The following is a 21,496-nucleotide window of genomic DNA, read 5'->3' as shown; positions in this document are numbered from 1 at the left end:
CCCTGAGATCGGTAGGTTGTGAGTTCAAACCCCATTACCTCCCTGCTTGGCACCAGGGCCGGCCCGTGGCATAGGCCGTATAGGCAAATGCTAAGGGTGCCGTCCATCAGGGGGCGCCACACCAGTGCCACAAATGTTGGAGGAAAAAAAAAAAAAGTTGGTACTATTATTTCTAAATACATAAAATAATCCCACATTAATTAAAATGCAAAGTAAAGCCTATTTAATAGAAATATTATTTGTTACAACATTACGCCCCCCCTCCCCGGCACGGTGCGCCCCCTCCCTTTCCGTATCATGACTCTTTTTGGATGTCACCACATAAAAAAATCAACACAAGATGTCAAAACTGCCAAAACTGTCAGGTGCCCAGGGAAGAAAAAAAGGAAAGAAGAGGAGGAGAAACGAGAAAAAGACAGAGGTAGCAGGTAGGTAACGTTAGCCTACATGCAATTATTTGTCTGTTACAGAATGTGATAGTAACCTGGCTTTTTAGCATTAAGCTAATGTTACATGATTCGGCAATTGCTAATCAATAAATAGATAGTTCTGTTTTAACGTCGGGTTGATATTGTGGAGGGGGCTAAATTGTTATGGAAAATAATAATGTAATGTTAGGTAATTACAGTACTCCCTGGTGTACAGTAATTTGTAAGTCATTCTAGTTAATGCAATATTAAAAAGCACAAATAGAGAACTCTGTAGGATCCCCTTTTTTTGTAATATAGTTGTTAAAGTCATACTGGTTTGATATCTTGTTTTGTGCAGTGCCTTATTTATATTGTATTTTTAATTTATTTTATGCAACTTGTTGACACGTTTTATTTTGTGTTTATGTATGTAAAAAACATTGTATTTCATATATTCATTTTTTATTTTTTGTATTCATTTATTTATCCATTTTTTTTTTTATCTTGTTAACTATTCTGATTGTTAATTAGCTTTCTTTAAGTAAAAAAAAAAGTCAAAGACAAAGCTATTCGGTTTCTTGTGAGTATATACACTTCACTGCCGATGAGGGGGGGCGCCACCTAAAATCTTGCCTAGGGCGCCAGATTGGTTAGGGCCGGGCCTGCTTGGCACTCAGCATCAAGGGTTGGAATTGGGGGTTATATCACCAAAAATGATTCCCAGGAGCGGCCACCGCTTCTGCCCACTGGTCCCCTCACCTCCCAGGGGGTGATCAAGGGTGATGGGTCAAATGCAGAGAATCATTTTGCCACACCTAGTGTGTGTGTGACAATCATTGGTACTTTAACTTTAACTTGATAGCAGCACGAGACCCAACTTGGAGGCTGTAGACTGCGTTTGCACTTGACTAGAGTGTGTTTTTAGTCTGTGTTTTTAAACCTTTTTTGAGCCAAGGCCCATTTTTTGCATTGAAAAAATGCTGAGGCACACCACCAGCAGAAATATTAAAAAACGAAACTCAGTTGACAGTAAAAAGTCATTGTCACAATTGTTGGATATGACTTTAAAGCACCTGCGATGAGGAGGCGACTTGTCCAGGGTGTACTCCGCCTTCCGCCCGATTGTAGCTGAGATAGGCTCCAGCGCCCCCCGCGACCCCGAAGGGAAAAAGCGGTAAAAAATGGATGGATGGATGGATGGACTTTAAAGCATAACCAACCATGCATGACTATAACTCTTGTCTCAAAGTAGGTGTACTGTCACCACCTGTCACATCACGCAGTGACTTATTTTGAGTTTTTTGCTGTTTTCCTGTGTGTAGTGTTTTAGTTCTTGTCTTGCGCTCCTATTTTGGTGGCTTTTTCTCTTTTTTTTTGGTATTTTCCTGTAGCAGTTTCATGTCTTCCTTTGAGCGATTTTTCCCGCACCTACTTTGTTTTAGCAATCAAGAATATTTCATTAGTTTTTATCTTTCTTTGTGGGGACATTGTTAATTGTCATGTCAGGTTGGGATGTACATTGTGGACGCCGTCTATGCTCCACAGTAAGTCTTTGCTGTCGTCCAGCATTCTGTTTTTGTTTACTTTGTAGCCAGTTCAGTTTCAGTTTCGTTCTGCATAGCCTTCCCTAAGCTTCAATGCATTTTCTTAGCGGCACTCGCCTTTTGTTTATTTTTGGTTTCAAGCATTAGACACCTTTTTACCTGCACTCTGCCTCCTGCTGTTTCCAACATCTACAAAGCAATTAGCTACCGGCTGCCACCTACTGATATGGAAGAGTATAACACGGTTACTCTGCCGAGCTCTAGACAGCACCGACACTCAACAACAACACATCATTTGCAGACTATAATTACTGGTTTGCAAAAAATATTTTTAACCCAAATAGGTGAAATTAGATAACCTCCCACGGCACACCAGACTATGGTTGGGCGATATATCAAATATACTCGATATATCGCAGGTTTGTCTCTGTGCGATATAGAAAATGACTATATCGTGATATTCGAGTATACGTTCTCACGCAGTTGCTTTTAGCTGCGGGGCATTACACTACAGGCTCTTCCCACTCTTTCTTGTATCTCCTTCACACAGAGCGATAAAACAAGCGCACCTTCTTACATACGTCACATACTGTCGTGCGTGCAATGTCATACGCCCTCGCCGAGCATAGAGGTAACGGAATGGATAATGTTAGCTGTGGTGCTAGCGGAGAGGTGCGAGTGGTAATACGAGAGAGAGAAGGTGTGAAACTGGTAACAATGGAGGAAGAATTAATTCCCAAAAAAACAGCACGGAGCCCATCGTCTGGCGGTGGTTTGGCTTCAAGCGGGAAGATGTTGAACAGACAACCGTAATATGTCAAGTATGCGGCAAAAGCGTCGCTACTAAAAGTAGCAGCTCTACTAATGTAGCATCATTTGAAAAGTCACCTGCTAGAGAATGAAGAGGGCTTGAAACTCTGCATGTCAACATCTCCGGCCGGTGCCACACCGTATGAAACAAATAGTTAACAACAGAAAGAGATAACGTCCGCAGGAACCTACCACATAGCGAAGGACATACACTATTTGATTTCCTATTATGCAGCTCATTTTTATTTGACAGTTATTGAAATATCTTGTGTGACATCATGCACAAAAGTGCACTTTATTTGTTTTAAACTATTGTAGTGGCGTTCTGTACAAAAAGTGCACTTTAATTTAGTCTTGTTTTGATATGTCAACTTAGTGACATCATGCACAAAAGTGCACTTTATTTGTTTTAAACTATTGTAGTTGCGTTCTGTACAAAAAGTGCACTTTAATTTAGTCTTGTTTTGATATGTCAACTTAGTGACATCATGCACAAAAGTGCACTCATAGCTTGTTTTAAAATGTCTCTGACAATTTTGCACTTTCTGTTTTGAAATGACATGAATGTTTGTGCCACTGCTTAATAACTGTTTAATAAATACAGTTTTGGTAAATTGACTTAGTTATTTCCCCCTCTGCATAAAAGTTTAAAATGAGCATATATTAATACAGTATGAAGAAGAATGTTTTAATGTAGACACATAGAATCATCATACTGCTGTGATTATACGCATCAAGTGTTCATTCAAGGCTAAGGCAACATATCGAGATATATATCGTGTATCGTGACATGGCCTAAAAATATCGAGATATTAATAAAAGGCCATATCGCCCAGCCCTACACCAGACTGTATCTCACAGTGGTTGAAAAACACTGTTTTAAGTAACCGTACCTAAAATGACAAGTGTGAACACATCCTAACAGGTAACTAATTTGTAAAACTTACTAATACATTCTCAGGACGAAAACATTGTGCCTTTTTGCACTGCCGTTTTTAAAGGCCTACTGAAATGAAACTTTCTTATTTAAACGGGGACAGCAGATCCATTCTATGTGTCATGCTTGATCATTTCGCGATATTGCCATATTTTTGCTGAAAGGATTTAGTAGAGAACATCGACGATAAAGTTCGCAACTTTTGGTCGCTGATAAAAAAAGCCTTGCCTGTACCGGAAGTAGCGTGACGTCGCAGGTTGAAAGGCTCCTCACATTTCCCCATTGTTTACACCAGCAGCGAGAGCGATTCGGACCGAGAAAGCGACGATTACCCCATTAATTTGAGCGAGGATGAAAGATTCGTGGATGAGGAACGTGAGAGTGAAGGACTAGAGTGCAGTGCAGGACGTATCTTTTTTCGCTCTGACCGTAACTTAGGTACAAGCTGGCTCATTGGATTCCACACTTTCTCCTTTTTCTATTGTGGATCATGGATTTGTATTTTAAACCACCTCGGATACTATATCCTCTTGAAAATGAGAGTCGAGAAATGGACATTCACAGTGACTTTTACCTCCACGACAATACATCGGCGAAGCACTTTAGCTACAGAGCTAACGTGATAGCATCGTGCTTAAATGCAGATAGAAACAAAAGAAATAAGCCCCTGACTGGAAGGATAGACAGAAGATCAACAATACTACCAAACTCTGGACCTGTAACCACACGGTTAATGCTGTACCTGGCAAAGCCTAGCAATGCTGTTGCTAACGACGCCATAGAAGCTAACTTAGCTACGGGACCTCGACAGAGCTATGCTAAAAACATTAGCTATCCACCTACGCCAGCCCTCATCTGCTCATCAACACCCGTGCTCACCTGCGTTCCAGCGATCGACGGCGCGACGAAGGACTTCACCCGATCATCGATGCGGTCGGCGGCTAGCGTCGGACAGCGCATCTGCTATCCAACTCAAAGTCCTCCTGGTTGTGTTGCTGCAGCCAGCCGCTAATACACCGATCCCACCTACAGCTTTCTTCTTTGCAGTCTCCATTGTTCATTAAACAAATTGCAAAAGATTCACCAACACAGATGTCCAGAATACTGTGGAATTTTGAGATGAAAACAGAGCTGTTTGTATTGGGATACAATGTGTCCGAATACTTCCGCTTCAACCATTGACGTCACACGCAAACGTCATCATACATAGACGTTTTCAACTGAAAGTTTCCCGGCAAAATTAAAATAGCACTTTATAAGTTAACCCGGCCGTATTGGCATGTGTTGCAATGTTAAGATTTAATCATTGATTTATAAACTATCAGACTGCGTGGTCGGTAGTAGTGGGTCTCAGTAGGCCTTTAAACACGAGCTACTAACGGGCAAAAAAAAGAGGTCATAAATTGACAAATCTTTGATCCTGAATACGAAGCAGGAGTCAGAGCCCACAGGAAAGACATACAGTAGTTCTGTGGCCCAGTGGAGCAATAGACTGTCTCCGTCTGTCTGGCTCTGCAGACAGAGGACGCGAGTGAGGGATGGGCCTCATCGTCCGGGGGAAACGGCTTGTGTCCGCCGCCCACACTGCGCCTCCTTTGTGTGAAATTGGCTGAGAGGATGTAGACATATTCCACGCACTGATCCATGGCGGAGTATAAACAAGAGGGGGATCTTGCTTTGCCTCCTAGAAGGTCAGGAAGCTTCCCCGTGAAACCGTAAGTGACACTGCCTCTTCGGCGTTCACTAACAGTCTGACCGCTGGAACCTCCATCCTCCACCCCACCCCTCCGGGTTCCATTTTTTTTTTTGTGTGTGATGCCGCCCTGTTTATTGTAGAAGTCAGGTGCCTCGTGTATTAAGAGTTGCTTGGATTTCCTACTAAATGCGCAGTTTCGGATGTACACTACCGTTCAAAAGTTTGGGGTCACCCAAACAATTTTGTGGAATAGCCTTCATTTCTAAGAACAAGAATAGACTGTCGAGTGTCAAATGAAAGTTCTCTTTTTCTGGCCATTTTGAGCATTTAATTGACTCCACAAATGTGATGCTCCAGAAACTCAATCTGCTCAAAGGAAGGTCAGTTTTGTAGCTTCTGTAACGAGCTAAACTGTTTTCAGATGTGTGAACACGATTGCACAAGGGTTTTCTAATCATCAATTAGCCTTCTGAGCCAATGAGCAAACACATTGTACCATAAGAACACTGGAGTGATAGTTGCTGGAAATGGGCCTCTATACACCTATGTAGATATTGCACCAAAAACCAGACATTTGCAGCTAGAATAGTCATTTACCACATTAGCAATGTATAGAGTGTATTTCTTTAAAGTTAAGACTAGTTTAAAGTTATCTTCATTGAAAAGTACAGTGCTTTTCCTTCAAAAATAAGGACATTTCAATGTGACCCCAAACTTTTGAACGGTAGTGTATTTAAGTGTGCATATTGTTTCTACATCCCAATCAAGGTGGAATTGAGCGCATGTTGGAGTGCAGCTGGCCACTCCCTGTCAACACCCATATTTAAGTAAGCAAATCATATTTAAATGAGCCATGCGACTGAGATGGCACACTGCTCAATGAGAAGACACAATAATGAGCAAAATGAAGGAATTCCTCGACAAGGAGTAGGCGGTGCTTCTAGCCGAATTGAATGCGGCCCAAAATATTTATGTTGCCGCGCTTTCCTCTACAACGAAAGAGGGTTGAGTGGGATACAGTGTGTGAGGTGGATATAGGGTATACCGGTATTAGTGTAGTACCGCGATACTAATGAATCATATTCGGTACTATACAGCCTCTAAAAAGTACCGGTCTCCCACCCCTCCCCGCACCCCTGTCGTAGTCACGTCGTGTCATTGCTGGTTTACGAGCAGAGGAGCATGATCGGCAGCGCACACACACGGAGTACTTACAAGCAGACACAGTGTGTGGACAGAAAAGGGAGAACAGACGCATTTTGGCTTAAAAACTGACTGACACTGAAACGCCCTCAGGAAGAGGTGCTTTAAGACATGCGGCTAACATCCATCTTCAGTGTTGTAGCTACTTCTAAATCACTAATCCGCGCCTCCATGGCAACAATTAAAGTAAGTTTCTTACATGAGGAATAGCTAAACATGCTTCACTACATACCGTAGCTCACCGGCGTCAAAATGTAAACAAACGCCATTGGTGGGTCTACACCTAACATCCACTGTAATGATACCAAGTACAAGACCGTATCTAGTCGATATTACTATGTTTAGGTCAATATTTTTTTGCCATCACAACATCTTTTGTTTTTTGAAAATGTATATTATGTTTATAAACTCAGTAAATACGTCCCTGGACACATGAAGACTTTGAATATGACCAATGTATGATCCTGTAACTACTTGGTATCGGATTGATACCCAAATGTGTGGTATCATCCATAACTATTGTAAAGTATCAAACAACAGAAGAATAAGTGATTATTACATTTTAACAGAAGTGTAGATAGAACATGTTAAAAGAGGAGGTAAGCAGATATTAACAGTAAATGATCAAGTAGATTAATAATTGATAAATGACAATATGTTACTGCATGTCAGCAGACTAAATTAGGAGCCTTTGTTTGTTTACTTACTTACTACTAAAAGACAAGTTGTCTTGTATGTTCACTAATTTATTTAAGGACTAAATTGCAATAAGAAACATATGTTTAATGTACCGTAAGATTTTTTGTTAAAATAAAGCCAATAATGCAATTTTTTGTGGTTCTTCATTTAGAAGAACCACATCGAACTAATTTTGGTACCGGTACCAAAATATTGGTATCGGGACAACACCAGGTGGACGTGGCCAAAACAGGCCAGGGGGCCAAAGATAAAGCAGTGCTCACCCTGTTTGAAAGTAGTTGCTGCAATGAAAAGTAAAACTTTTGAAGAGGCGGGAGCATATGTGAGTAACTCTGATTACCCCCAAGATAAATATAATTTGTGAAACTCGCAACAATATGTTTTCATACAGTAGCCTACTCACAGCCAGATTAGAGTTTCATGTGAAAATGATGTGATATTTTGTTTGAAATCTTTTAAATTGAAACATGCAAGCATATCAAAAAGGATACGAAAGACTCTTGTTCGATTTCTGTATTTTCTGGACCATAGGGCGCACCGATTATAAGGCGCACTGCCGATGAGCGGGTCTAGTCAGGTCTATTTACAAATAAAAGGCGCACCGGATTATAGGGGCCGTTAAAGGAGTCATATTATGATTTGTTTTCTTTCTATATGTAGAAGACTTACCTTGTGGTCTGCATAACATGTAATGGGGGTTCTTTGGTCAAAATGTTGCTTAGATGATGTTTTACGGATCATCTTCAAGCCGCTTTCTGACAGTCGCTTCAGGATGCGCCGTTTTGTGGGTGGTCTTATTTACGTGGCTCACCTTCGACAGCGTCTTCTCCCCGTCATCTTTGTTGTAGCGGTGTAGCGTGCAAGGACGGGAGTGGAAGAAGTGTCAAAAGATGGAGCTAACTGTTTTAAAGACATTCAGACTTCACTTCAATCAATAACGGAGCAGCACCTCCTCATCCGGAAACAACAACAGTTCCTTGGGTGAATAATGTAAACTCACTATACCGGTATGTTTTAGCGCTTTCATGGCGAGTTTACTGACAGATATAAGTAAGAACTTTACACTACTTTATATTAGAAATGGCAACAGCAGAGGATGAATGTCCCATAACAAGAAGATAGAGAAAAAGAAGAAACTTTTCGACTACGGTGTCGGCACGGACTACAAAGGCGGACTCGCGCAATTTTTCAGGATTTACGCAGATCCCAAATACGGATCAGCAGGTACCAGAAGGTAAGAAAAGTTGTGTGGAGGGGGGCGTGGTCGGCGCGCTGGCTGCAGGAGCGGGGTGTGCCAGGGCCGGCTTTGGAACACAGCTGACAGGTGATTAGATTGCCCAGCTGGGGCAAGTTGTCAGATCACCTGTTGTCTTTGTCAGTAGCGGTCGGGAGCGGAAGGAGGAGGAGGGCTTGGAGAGAAGGAAGAGACAAACATTTGATGAGGCGGACTGAAAAGTCAAGAGTCGTGTTACGAACATTAACGAGCAATAAAGCTTTGTGGAACTCTGAACGCTGGACTCAAGTGAAAGTGTGTGATCAACAACACCCACTAGGAGGCAACTTCCACAAGTTTCTTTTGCATAATATTGCGAAACAAAACGCCAGATGATATGTCTTACCTTATACACACACCATAATAATACTACTATGTTTAATGCGCCGACAATCCTTTAAGCGGTGCGGCTTCATAGCTTACCAAAGTCGTATTAAAACATGTAGATAGAATTTTGAGCGCCGTCTGTAATGTTCTATATTTTCAATGGAACATATAGAATGTTAGTGTTATTTACTTGAGACATATTGCCATCACAGTGGCAATATACACTTATCTCGTATGTTTGACTGCCATCTACTGGTCACACTTATCATTACACTATTCCTTACAATAGGCGCACCGGGTTGTAAGGCGCACTGTGTCGAGTTTTGAGGGAAAAAAAGGATTTTAAGTTTGCCTTATATCCGGAAAATACGATACTCAATGTATTGTAACAACACAGCAGAGCTACTTGCGGTAGCATAAAGTCGGACCATTCCTCCACCATCTCTGGTGCCATTATTCAGCCGCAACCACCGCCTGCTGCAGCTGTCGGCCCGACCAGCCAAGCTGTGCTGGAGTCACAGGAACACATTACCACAGCAATAGGTGGCAAAAGGATCACCTAGATAAATTAGTAGACGTCCTCACAAATATAAACATGAGGCATCGAATGTGCGGCAAAAATGATCACCCAGGTGTCAAACATAAGGCCCCAACATGTTTAGTGGCCTGCAAAAGCCTGGAATTTATATGAATCTTTTTTTTTTTACTTAATGTGTAACTTTTTATTTTGACAGAAAAAGACCAATATACTGCCAGCAATTTCATATTTTTTAAACTGTATCTAAAATTGCAACAAATACGATATTGTCGTACATTCCAAAAATTGTTCAAATAAAAATAAATATTTAAATACCAGCTGGACTCATGGTTTTTGAGCAAATTATCCATCAAATTGTGCACTGTAAAAATTATGGTAAAAAAGTGGTAGCTTAGTCACCAAAATGTTACCGTAAAGAAAACCGAACTGTGGAATGGTTTTTACATTTACAGATACACCGTAAAAACAACAACCGTAGATTTTAAAGTAAAATCAGTCATGTTGTGTTTCCATTTTCATTTATCTACTGTAAAAAAAAAAAACACCGTAAGTTTCATGGAAACATTTTGCCTTTTACTTTAAAATCCACATATCTTTTTGCAGTGCACGTAAAATATATAGAAATAATAAATAGTTGTGTAATAATATGAGCCAATTTATATCTATATACAGTATATATTACTGACTGTTACAAGTGGCCCTCTGAGGGCCGCGATAACTGCGATGTGGCCCTCAATGAAAACAGGTTTGACACCCCTGGCCGAGATAAATTAATAGACGTCCTCACAAATATGAGAATTAGGCATTGAAGGGGACCTATAATGCAAAAGCAACTTTTCTCACCTGATAGTACCATACCCCCAGGATTTAGGATAACCACAATTTCCAAAAATGTGAAATCAAACCGTGGAGGTATTGCGGAGATATTTATAAATCTATATTGCCTTCCTTCATACCTCCTCTCAGCGAGCCGTTTGGAATTTGCACTGTGCTGTGACGTCTAACCTGTTAGCATGTTTGTTTTTTAATCAAAACGAGGAAGTCAGGATTAATGGCTACAATGAGCTCGTTTTGTAATGCACAGCTTTTCAAAGCTGGGTTTGAAGCATGATACTGATAAAGCTAGTTACCCAGGGTCACACCAGTACCGCACCAATCCAATCCAATCCAATCCACTTTATTTATATAGCACATTTAAACAACAAAAATGTTTCCAAAGTGCTGCACAACAATATTAAAAACAATATTCAAATATTATCCTTAGCTCCACCAATGACTGAATAAAAACAAAAAATAAATAAATATAAAAACAATATGAAAATAAATATGATTAAAACGATTTTAAAGGGTAAAACCAATTAAAACAGTAAATAGAAATCTACATTTATAAAAAAACACAGAGGACAACAGAGGACCACACAACTCACGTAGTGTTAAAAGCCTAAGAATAAAAGTGTGCACCCACCACCTAACCGGCATTGCACCGCATCAGAATGACATTCTAATGCTGCGGATTTGGTTAATGTTGTTTTTTTTATCACTGATGTATGAAGTATGTCAACTTCACCAAATACTAATTACCGTATTTTTGGATTATAGGATGCACTGTCGATCACGGGGGTCCATTCAGGTATATTTTCATGAAAAAGGCGCATTAAAGGGGTCTTACTATGATTTTTTTTTTCAACATTTAAAAGACTTCCTTGTGGTCTACATAACATGTAATGGTGGTTCTTTGGTCAAAAATGTTGCATTGATGATGTTTTACAGACCATCTTCAAGTCGCTTTCTGACCATCTCTTCACGATGCGTCTTTGTTGTACCAGTGTTTTTTTTAATGCTTCCATAGCGAGTCTACTCACAGATATAAGTTAGAACTGTTCGCTACTTTGTATTAGAAATGGCAACAGTGGGGGATGAATGCACCACAACAAGAGGATAGAGAAAAAAGAGCTTACTGACTAGGACGCGGACTATAATGGCAGACTCGCACACATTTTCGAGACTTACCAGTTATGTAAGAAAAGTTGGTTTTGCATAATATTGCGAAACACAGACCTTAATAATACCCGCATGTTGAAGCACAGCACGTCTGACTATGGTAGCTGTAATGCTCCGACAAGCGAAGCGCCCTCGTACCTTACCAAAGACATACTAAAACATTTTGACGGATGTTTGAGCGCCATGAGTAATGTACTATATTCTCATTGAAACATCAACATTTAGGTGTTGCTTGCTTACCTGTACTTGCTAGCGTAATTTATTGAACAGGCATCAGTCAACTTGCAGTCCACACATATCTCTTATGTGTGAACTGCCGTCTGCTGGTCACACTTATCATTACAACTTGTACCAAATAAAATTGATTCAAAGTCGGTAAGCGCAACCGGGATTAATATGTACATTAGGCGAATCGGATTATAAGGCGCACTGTCGATCACGGGTTTCAGGTATATTTAAGGCAATTATAAAGTGCATTAAATGGTTTTTTTTATGATTTTTTTCAACATTTAAAGGACTTCCTTGTGGTCTACATAACATGTAATGGTGGTTTTTTGGTCAAAAATGTTGCATAGATGTTTTACAGACCATCTTCAAGTCGCTTTCTGACCATCTCTTCACGATGCGCCTTTGATGTACCGGTAGTTTTTTTGTGCTTCCATAGCGAGTCTACTCACGGATATAATTTAGAACTGTTCTCTACTTTGTATTAGAAATGGCAACAGTGGAGGATGAATGCACCGCAACAAGAGGAAAGAGAAAAGGGAGCTTACTCACTAGGACGCGGACTATAATGGCGGACCCGCACACATTTTCGAGACTTACCAGTTATGTAAGAAAAGTTGGTTTTGCATAATATTGCGAAACCCAGACCGTAATAATACCCGCATGTTGAAGCACAGCACGTCTGACTATGGTAGCTGTAATGCTCCGACAAGCGAAGCGCCCTCGTACCTTACCAAAGACATACTAAAACATTTTGACGGATATTTGAGCGCCGTGTGTAATGTACTATATTCTCATTGAAACGTCAAAGTTTAGGTGTTGCTTGCTTACCTGTACTTGCTAGCGTCATTTATTGAACAGGCGTCAGTCAACTTGCAGTCCACACATATCTCTTATGTGTGAACTGCCGTCTGCTGGTCACGCTTATCATTACACCTTGTACCAAATAAAATTGATTCGAGGTCGGTAAGCACAACCGGGATTAATATGTAAATTAGGCGCACTGGGTTACGAAGCGCAGGTCGATTTTTGAGAGAATTAGGAGTGGTGAGATTATCCCCTGCATTTGACTCATCACCCTTGATCACCCCCTGGTAGGTGAGGGGAGCAGTGAGCAGCAGCGGTGGCTGCGCCCGGGAATTATTTTTGGTGATTTAACCCCCAATTCCAACCCTTGATGCTGAGTGCCAAGCAGGGAGGTAATGGGTCCCAGTTTTATAGTCTTTGGTATGACTCGGCCGGGGTTTGAACTCACGACCTACCGATCTCAGGGCGGACACTCTAACCACTAGGTCAGTGTTTTCAAACCTTTTTTGAGGCAAGGCACGTTTTTTTTCCCATAAAAAAAAAATCCGGAGGCACACCACCAGCAGAAAACGTTGAACAAAATGAAACGCCACCAGGTCGTCTTATTTTGAGTTTGTTGGGGTTTTCCTGTGTAGTGCTTTAGTTTTTGTCTTGCGCTGTTATTTTGGTGACCCTTCCTGTTTTGTTGGTGTTTTCCTGTAGCAGTTTCATATCTTCCTTTGAGCGCCATTCCCCGCACCTGCTTTGTGTTAGCAAGCAAGGCTATTTAAGTTGTTGCTATCCTGTTGATTGTCATGTCATGTACGGATGTACTATGTGGACGCCGTAAGTTTTTGCTGTCGTCCAGCATTCTGTTTCTGTTTACTTTGTAGCCAGTTCAGTTTTACTTGTGTTTTGCATAGCCATCCCTACGCTTCATTGCTTTTTCCTTTTGTTAATTTTTGGTTGAAGCATTACATACCTTTTTACCTGCACATTGCCTCCCACTGTGGTCTGCATATTGGGATCACAACAAACCATCCTCGTCTCACCCGACACATTCTGACTTTTACAAAGCAATTAACTACCTGCTGCCACCTACTGACATGGAGTATTACGTGGTTACCCTGCCGAGCTCTACAAAAGCTTGCAAAAAAAATGTTTTGGACCAATTAGGTGAAGTTGCATGATTTCCCACGGCAAACCAGACAATATCTCACGGCGCGGCACAGTGGTTGACAAACACTGCACTAGGCCACTGAGCAGGTCACAGCATCATTTATTGAACAGGCGTCAGTCAACTTGCAGTCCACACATATCTCTTATGTGTGACTGCCATCTACTGGCCACACTTATCATTACACCTAGTCCTAAATAAAATCGCTCCGAGGTCGGTAAGCGTAACCAGGATTAATATGTACATTAGGCGCACCGGGTTACAAAGCGCATGCCGAATTCTGAGAAAATGAAATCATTTTAAGCGAGCCTTGTAATCTGAAGAATTGGGTACCACAACAAAATACCCAAAGTTAGCGGCAAAAAGTTGAGTCCTTATCTCAGGGAGGTCACAATGGCGGAGACAAATAGGTAGCAGATCTGTGCATGAAATCTGATTGCGGCTGCAATAAAACGGACCGGGGAAAGTATGAATGTAATTAAAGTGGCTGACACTTTTATGCCGGGTAATGGGAGTCCAGGGCCCAGCTATTCCCTGACGAGCTCCCCTCACAGTATGGAGCACATTTTAATACCCCCTTCGCACAATGACTTAAATGCAACTCTCAAGGCTTTGGTGGGGATTTAATATTGATGTGTAAACAGGATAAATGCCAACAACCTGGGGTTTAAGGGACATGGTAAATAAACACTCCCCTATATATAAAAATATATAAAACCCCGTCAAGCGTCTGGAGACTGCACGGCGGCGGAGTCCTAATTCCCATTTTCCAACTTCCCGTGTGATTTTCTGCCACATAAAAATCCTCAATTATGAAACTTATGAGCTTGAGTACTGCGATGAAATTAAACCAGATTGGGGCGAAAAGATGAGCTGTGTTGCGTCGCGGCGGCGCTAACGTCGGGAAACAAACGCGGGGAGCAGAGAAACAGTCAGGTCCGGTCCAATCAGTAACATATTTATTAATGCAGCTAGGAAGAAAGGGAGCATTTAGATCACAGAGGGGCAGATAATGAAGAAGTTAATAAGAGGAATGGTACTTTGAAATGTTCCTCGACCAGCCAGATCCCGCAATTTAATCTGTAATAAATAATCTGGCATCATTGCAAGATGGCATCTCATAATGGCAAATGAAATATGCTGGTATGATAGGTACGATAAATCTGGATTTTCCTATGGTTCCCTCAGGCTAGGACAATATGCAACTATAGTGCTCTCTGTCAGGAAGAGCAGATCTCAGAGCCGTCATAAAATCTAAATGGGCACTAATTAGGCAAGCCTTGCCTCTCACACTTACTATTTCTATTGACATTTTCAGCACGCCACCGCCGCCACCCCCCCCCCCCCCCCCCCCCCCCCTCCTCCCTCCCCTCTGCACTACCATAAGTCACTGAGAAGAGAACTCCCAGGATTGCAGAGCGCCGGGCTGTTAAAGGGAAGTTCAACTTAGTGGTAATGAATAAATTTGCCCTCCCATGCAGTACTGTTTCTTTTGTCTGGTACCCGAGCATATTCATGCCGCCAAATGGTCATTTGCTTTGCAGCATCCATTGCCACGAGTGCATATAAATATACACTGTAATCACCTTCACTTTCAGCGCATCTTTGTTTAAAAAGAGTACAGGATCTTAGAATACTTGCATTCTTTAATGGCGTTCGAATGGAGCATCGGGGGTGTCTCGGAGTGGTGGCGCTCAGGTAAATATACATTATATTGCCAAAAGTATTTGGCCACCTGCCTTGACTCACATATGAACTTGAAGTGCCATCCCATTCCTAACCCATATGATGTGGGTCCACCTTTTGCAGCTATTACAGCTTCAACTCTTCTGGGAAGGCTGTCCACAAGGTTGCGGAGTGTGTTTGTAGGAATTTTCCACCATTCTTCCAAAAGCGCATTGGTGAGGTCACATACTGATGTTTGGTCGAGAAGGCCTGGCTCTCAGTCTCCGTTCTAATTCATTCCAAAGGTGTTCTATCGGGTGCAGGTCAGGACTCTGTGCAGGCCAGTCAAGTTCATCCACACCAGACTCTGTCATCCATGTCTTTATGGACTTTGCTTTGTGCACTGGTGCACAGTCATGTTGGAAAAGGAAGGGTCCCGCTCCAAACTGTTCCCACAAGGTTGGGAGCATGGAATTGTCCAAAATGTTTTGGTATCCTGGAACATTCAAAGTTAATTTCACTGAAACTAAGGGTCCAAGCCCAACTCCTGAAAAACAACCCCACACCGTAATTCCTCCTCCACCAAATTTCACACTCGGCACAATGCAGTCCGAAATGTAGCGTTCTCCTGGCAACCTCCAAAACCAGACTCGTCCATCAGATTGCCAGATGGAAAAGCGTGATTCATCACTCCAGAGAAGGCGTCTCCACTGCTCTAGAGTCCAGTGGTGACGTGCTTTACATCACTGCATCCCACGCTTTGCATTGGACTTGGTGATGTACGGCTTAGATACAGCCGCTCGGCCATGGAAGCCCATTCCATGAAGCTCTCTGCGTACTGTACGTGGGCTAATTGGAAGGTCACATGAAGTTTGGAGCTCTGCAGCAACTGACTGTGCAGAAAGTCTTTGCACTATGCGCTTCAGCATCCGCTGACCCCTCTCTGTCAGTTTACGTGGCCCACCACTTGGTGGCTGAGTTGCTGTTGTTCCCAAACTCTTCCATTGTCTTATAAAAAAGGCGACAGTTGACTTTGGAATATTTAGGAGCGAGGAAATTTCACGACTGGGTTTGTTGCACAGGTGGCATCCTATGACAGTTCCACGCTGGAAATCACTGAGAGCGGCCCATTCTTTCACAAATGTTTGTAGAAACAGTCTCCATGCCTAAGTGCTTGATTTTATACACCTGTGGCCAGGCCAAGGGATTAGGGCACCTGATTCTCATCATTTGGATGGGTGGCCAAATAATTTTGGCAATATAGTGTACATATGCATTCCTGCCTGCTGGAAATTAATAAAAACCTAATGCATGCTTGGCATAGGACTGCTTGTTGAACATATGCTGCAAGCATGGCTAAGCCATCTGGCTCAGAGTCAAGTATTCCCACCAACTGTAGTCTTATGCTACCTGACAGTGGAAAAGCTTTATTCCCCAGGTGTCGAGGGCACAAATGGAGAAATATTATTGAAATGATTATCTGCATCAAGACTCAGATTTGGGCTGACATTTTGCCGGCTCTATGTAATCCGAGGGGTTGTCTATGAGTGTGCAGAGAGGGGGTTTGCCGGTAAGCCATGGCGGGTTGATTAATGAAGCCAGGATACTGGGTGGACCCAGCCCACCTCCACTCAGACCCTGGGGCCGAGCCCCGCATATGAAATTGGCCTATCTCTCTGGGAAGCGAAGAGCTGATGATCCTCTCGCCGCCGCTCTACCTTGAGTCCCCAGAACAGCACACGCCAAAGCCCACCGGATCCGGGCTTAGGAGGCCTGCTCCCTCGCACTGTGTGGCTGCGAGGGAGCGAGGCTTGATGGAGAGCAGCATTAATACATCCGCTGATGTCAAGCACATTTTGTATTGCTAATTTTCAGACAACTAATCTGCAGCTTCACAGAAAGGAGGGATGGGGCATGACAACAGATCAATTGATCTCGAAGAATTTAATTGTGTTGAGTTGATTGTAGATTAATCGTGTCTAGGAGCAATTAAAGGGGACCGATTATGATTTTAATCTAAATTCGAAAAACTTCCTTGTTGTCTAGATCAGTGTTTTTCAACCACTGTGCCGCGTAAAAATATTGTTTGCAAACCAGTAATTATAGTCTGCAAATTATGTGTTGTTGTTGTTGAGTGTCGGTGCTGTCTAGAGCAGTGATTTTCAACCTTTTTTAAGCCGCGGCACACTTTTTACATTTACAAAATCCTGCGGCACACCACCAACCAAAATGACACTCTAACACAGTATATAATACATATAGTTAATAATATAGTTTTCTAAATGTATTTATACTCACTACTATTACAATGGCTTTACAAGCTCGCAGTATTAATGTTTCTGCCACAGTGTGGGACTTTTTTGATTTAGCTACGAGTTCAACAACAAGGTAGCAAGCTTTGAGGGCTCTCTTGTTTACCTTTGTGGTTTTTCTCAGAAAAGTTGCCTGTTTCTCATTGTTTGTACGTAAGCGTACAAAATAGTCCATCGGGGTGTTTCGTTTGGAGATGGCATTTAAGCTTGCTTGGCACCATGGCGCTATTGGATAGCTTCTCACCACCACACCAAGCACTGCGGAGTCGGTGCTGTCGCATCCCCGGTGAAAGTCAATCCAAATGAAAGATAGCTTTCGCTTTATTGCCTCGAGCTCACCGTCTTTTTTTATTTTGTAGACCACCCATACTAGAGCCTTCATCTGGGTCAGAATTTTGTCCAGGACCCTGTTCGCCATTCGCATTTTCCCTTCTCAAAAACTTCTCCATCACTGTCACTTGCTCGCCTCCTCTTGCTGCGATCCCAAACTGTCACTGTCACGTGATGCGCACCGCTAACTCGATTGTCATTACAGGTATTTATCGGCCTCTGCTGCCACCTACTGAAATAGATGAGTATTACATTATCTGCCGCACTTTATTATAGCACGGACACCCGACAATGGTTAATTAGGAGATATTAAATAATTTCTCACGGCACACCTGACGATCTCTCACGGCACACTAGTGTGCCGCGGCACACTGGTTGAAAATGACTGGTCTAGAGCACGGCAGAGTAACCGTGTAATACTCTTCCATATCAGTAGGTGGCAGCCGGTGGCTAATTGCTTTGTAAATGCAGGTAAAAAGGTGTCTTATGCTTGAACCAAAAATAAACAAAAGGTGAGTGCTCCTAAGAAAAGGCATTGAAGCTTAGGGAAGGCTATGCAGAACAAAATTAAAACTGAACTGGCTACAAAGTAAACAAAAACAGACTGCTGGACGACAGCAAAGACTTACTGTGGAGCAAAGACGGCGTCCACAATGTACATCCGAACATGACAATCAACAATGTCCCCACAAAGAAGGATAAAGACAACTGAAATATTCTTGATTGCTAAAACAAAGTAGATGCGGGAAATATCGCTCAAAGGAAGACATGAAACTGCTACAGTAAAATACCAAAAAAAGAGAAAAAGCCACCAAAATAGGAGCGCAAGACAAGAACTATAACACTACACACAGGAAAAAAGCAAAAAACTCCAAATAAGTCATGGCGTGATGTGACAGGTGGTGACAGTACACCTACTTTGAGACAAGAGCTATATTGATGCATGCTTGGTTATGGTTTAAAGTCATATCCAACAATTGCGACAATGACTTTTTACTGTCAACTGAGTTTATGATTTCTGCTGGTGGTGTGCCATTTTCTCAGAAAAAATGTGCCTTGGCTCAAAAAAGGTTGAAAAACACTGGTCTAGATCGGGGTTCCCCAACCTTTTATCCACCAGGGACCGGTTTAAAGTTTGCATTATTTTCACGGACCGGCTTTCCATCTGTGTCAGATAAAAACAGCAAAAAAATGAGCATGAAAAATAAACTCACCATAAGACTGAAGTAGTGGGAGCCCTGGGCGTGTTTCTTTGCAAAGACTTGGTCCCTGGCATGTTGATGAAATATACTGTATACCAGTGTTTCCTAACCATAGGGCCAGGGCTCAGTGTTGGGCCACGAGCGCTCCGTAGAATGTAATATATCTGTTTTCAGCTGTGGTCCGTATCGGCAGCAGCGGTACTCAGTTAAAATACACTTTTCCACCACTTGTGGCAGTAATGACAATATAAAAGAAAGTTTAGTTTAGTTCAGAAACATATTTATTCATAATTTAGTTTATTTTAGCACAACATAATACATCCATCCATCCATCCATCCAAGTAGCGGGGGGTGTATATTGTAGCGTCCCGGAAGAGTTAGTGCTGCAAGGGGATCTGGGTATTTGTTCTGTTGTGTTTATGTTGTGTTACGGTGCTGATGTTCTCCCGAAATGTGTTTGTCATTCTTGTTTGGTGTGGGTTCACAGTGTGGCGCATATTGGTAACAGTGTTAAAGTTGTTTATACGGCAACCCTCAGTGTGACCTGTATGTAGGGATGATGCTCGAAACCGGTTTTCCCGGTTGTTTGATAAGAAAAGAACCGAGTCCTCGGACTCGAATCCCTTTTGAGAACCGGTACCCATTATCGAGACCACTATAGTAAAGAAAAAGAGTTGGTTCTTTATCCGAATCCCTGAAAACGAATCCCTTCCCACAGGAAATCCCCTGTGGGATGCAATGTTCTGCCCATTTGATAGTAGACTCTTACTGACACCTTGTGGCGATATGAAAATACTACGCGTCATTAGTTTGGGCACTTCCGGGTTGGCGACGTCAGTTCAGTTCATGAGACAATTGAGAAGTAGGCAAGTTGTGTTAGCTCCTACAAGCCTGGAAAAGATAAGTCTGTAAGTAAACGGTTTAACTTGTTTATATAACTCAATATTAAGGTGGCAAGTGTTTCAATTTGATAGTAAGATGTTTATTGAAAAACTGTTTTTGTGCACTGTTTCAATGGATGTTTTGAGAACTTAAAATGGCTGCCAGTCGTGTATTTCCACCATCGAAATAGTTTCAACACTCAGAAGTATTTGTTTGATGATAGTACTGTATATTTGTGTGAAGCTAATATTTACATATTGTGTATTACATTTCAGTATGTTAATTGAATCACATAGCTTATACATTTGTCATTGTGTGTATTTCAGTTTAAAAAAAAAAAATAACAGTCCAGTGCAAGACAAAAGTAAAGCTAGGAAAAGACAAAGCAAGATCAACAACAATAAAGAGCCTAAATGGATTAATCTGCTTTGGAACTTTATTAGACGTTTTGGATTGTTTGTTAGCTGTCTCCCAAGCTGTATAACCTCAACACGTATAGTGAGGGCAGAACAGGCAATATGCAAATATTGCCAGGCTTCGCTCTCATGTAAGGGAAGAAAAATTGTTGATTGATGACTGTGGTGTTCTTAGTGTCATAGTGTGTGTAGTTAGTATGTTCCAATAGCAGCAGAAGTGCACTTTTTGGAGAGCTGTATTATTTTCAGTTTTGTGCCCGAGGGACTGATTTTATTTAACACCATATTATTATTTATACACTTATAGCGATCACAGAGACAGGTTGTTTTTGTGTTACTGTATATATTAGTTTTTCTGAAAAATCCCACTTAATGTACTTTAGGTAACAACAGTCTATATATATATATATATATATATATATATATATATATATATATATATATATATATATATATATTTTATTTTTTTTTAGGGGGGTAACAGTCAATATTTATTTATTTTATTTAATTTTTTTCTTATAAAATAAAAGTGAGCTTTTCTTAAACCAAATATTGTGTTTTTTTCCATATACAACAACCTATCTGGAATCGATAATAGAATCGATAAGGAATCGGTTCGATAAGAGGATTCGATAATGGGCTCGAACTCGATAATTTCTTATCAAACATCATCCCTACCTGTATGGCTGTTGACCAAGTATGCTTTGCATTCACTTGTGTGTGTGAAAAGCCGTAGATATTATGTGATTGGGCCGGCACGTAAAGGCAATGCCTTTAAGGTTTATTGGCCCTATGTACTTCTCCCTACGTCCGTGTACCACTCCGTACAGCGGCGTTTTAAAAAGTCATACATTTTACTTTTCGAAACCGATACCGATAATTTCCGATATTACATTTTGAAGCATTTATCGGCCGATAACATCGGCAGTCCGATATTATCGGACATCTCTAATTATAACCCATTTACCATTTTGATTTAAATGTACATTGGATTGGAACACAAACTTGAATTCAGTTGTTATCACACACCCACTTTAATCCAGCACTGCAAGGAAATATATTT

General features: G+C 41.5%; 1 long non-coding RNA gene across 1 annotated transcript in view; it reads right to left on the bottom strand.

The window, feature by feature from the left end:
* Positions 1–21,496, bottom strand: part of LOC133664938 (uncharacterized) — a 172,291-nt gene that overhangs the window by 44,384 nt on the left and 106,411 nt on the right. The window lies entirely within an intron of this gene.

Source organism: Entelurus aequoreus, linkage group LG14 (genome assembly GCF_033978785.1).
Source record: "Entelurus aequoreus isolate RoL-2023_Sb linkage group LG14, RoL_Eaeq_v1.1, whole genome shotgun sequence".
Lineage (NCBI taxonomy): Eukaryota > Metazoa > Chordata > Actinopteri > Syngnathiformes > Syngnathidae > Entelurus > Entelurus aequoreus.
Note: the sequence above shows the minus strand (reverse complement) of the source record. Positions and strands in the feature narration are given on the sequence as shown.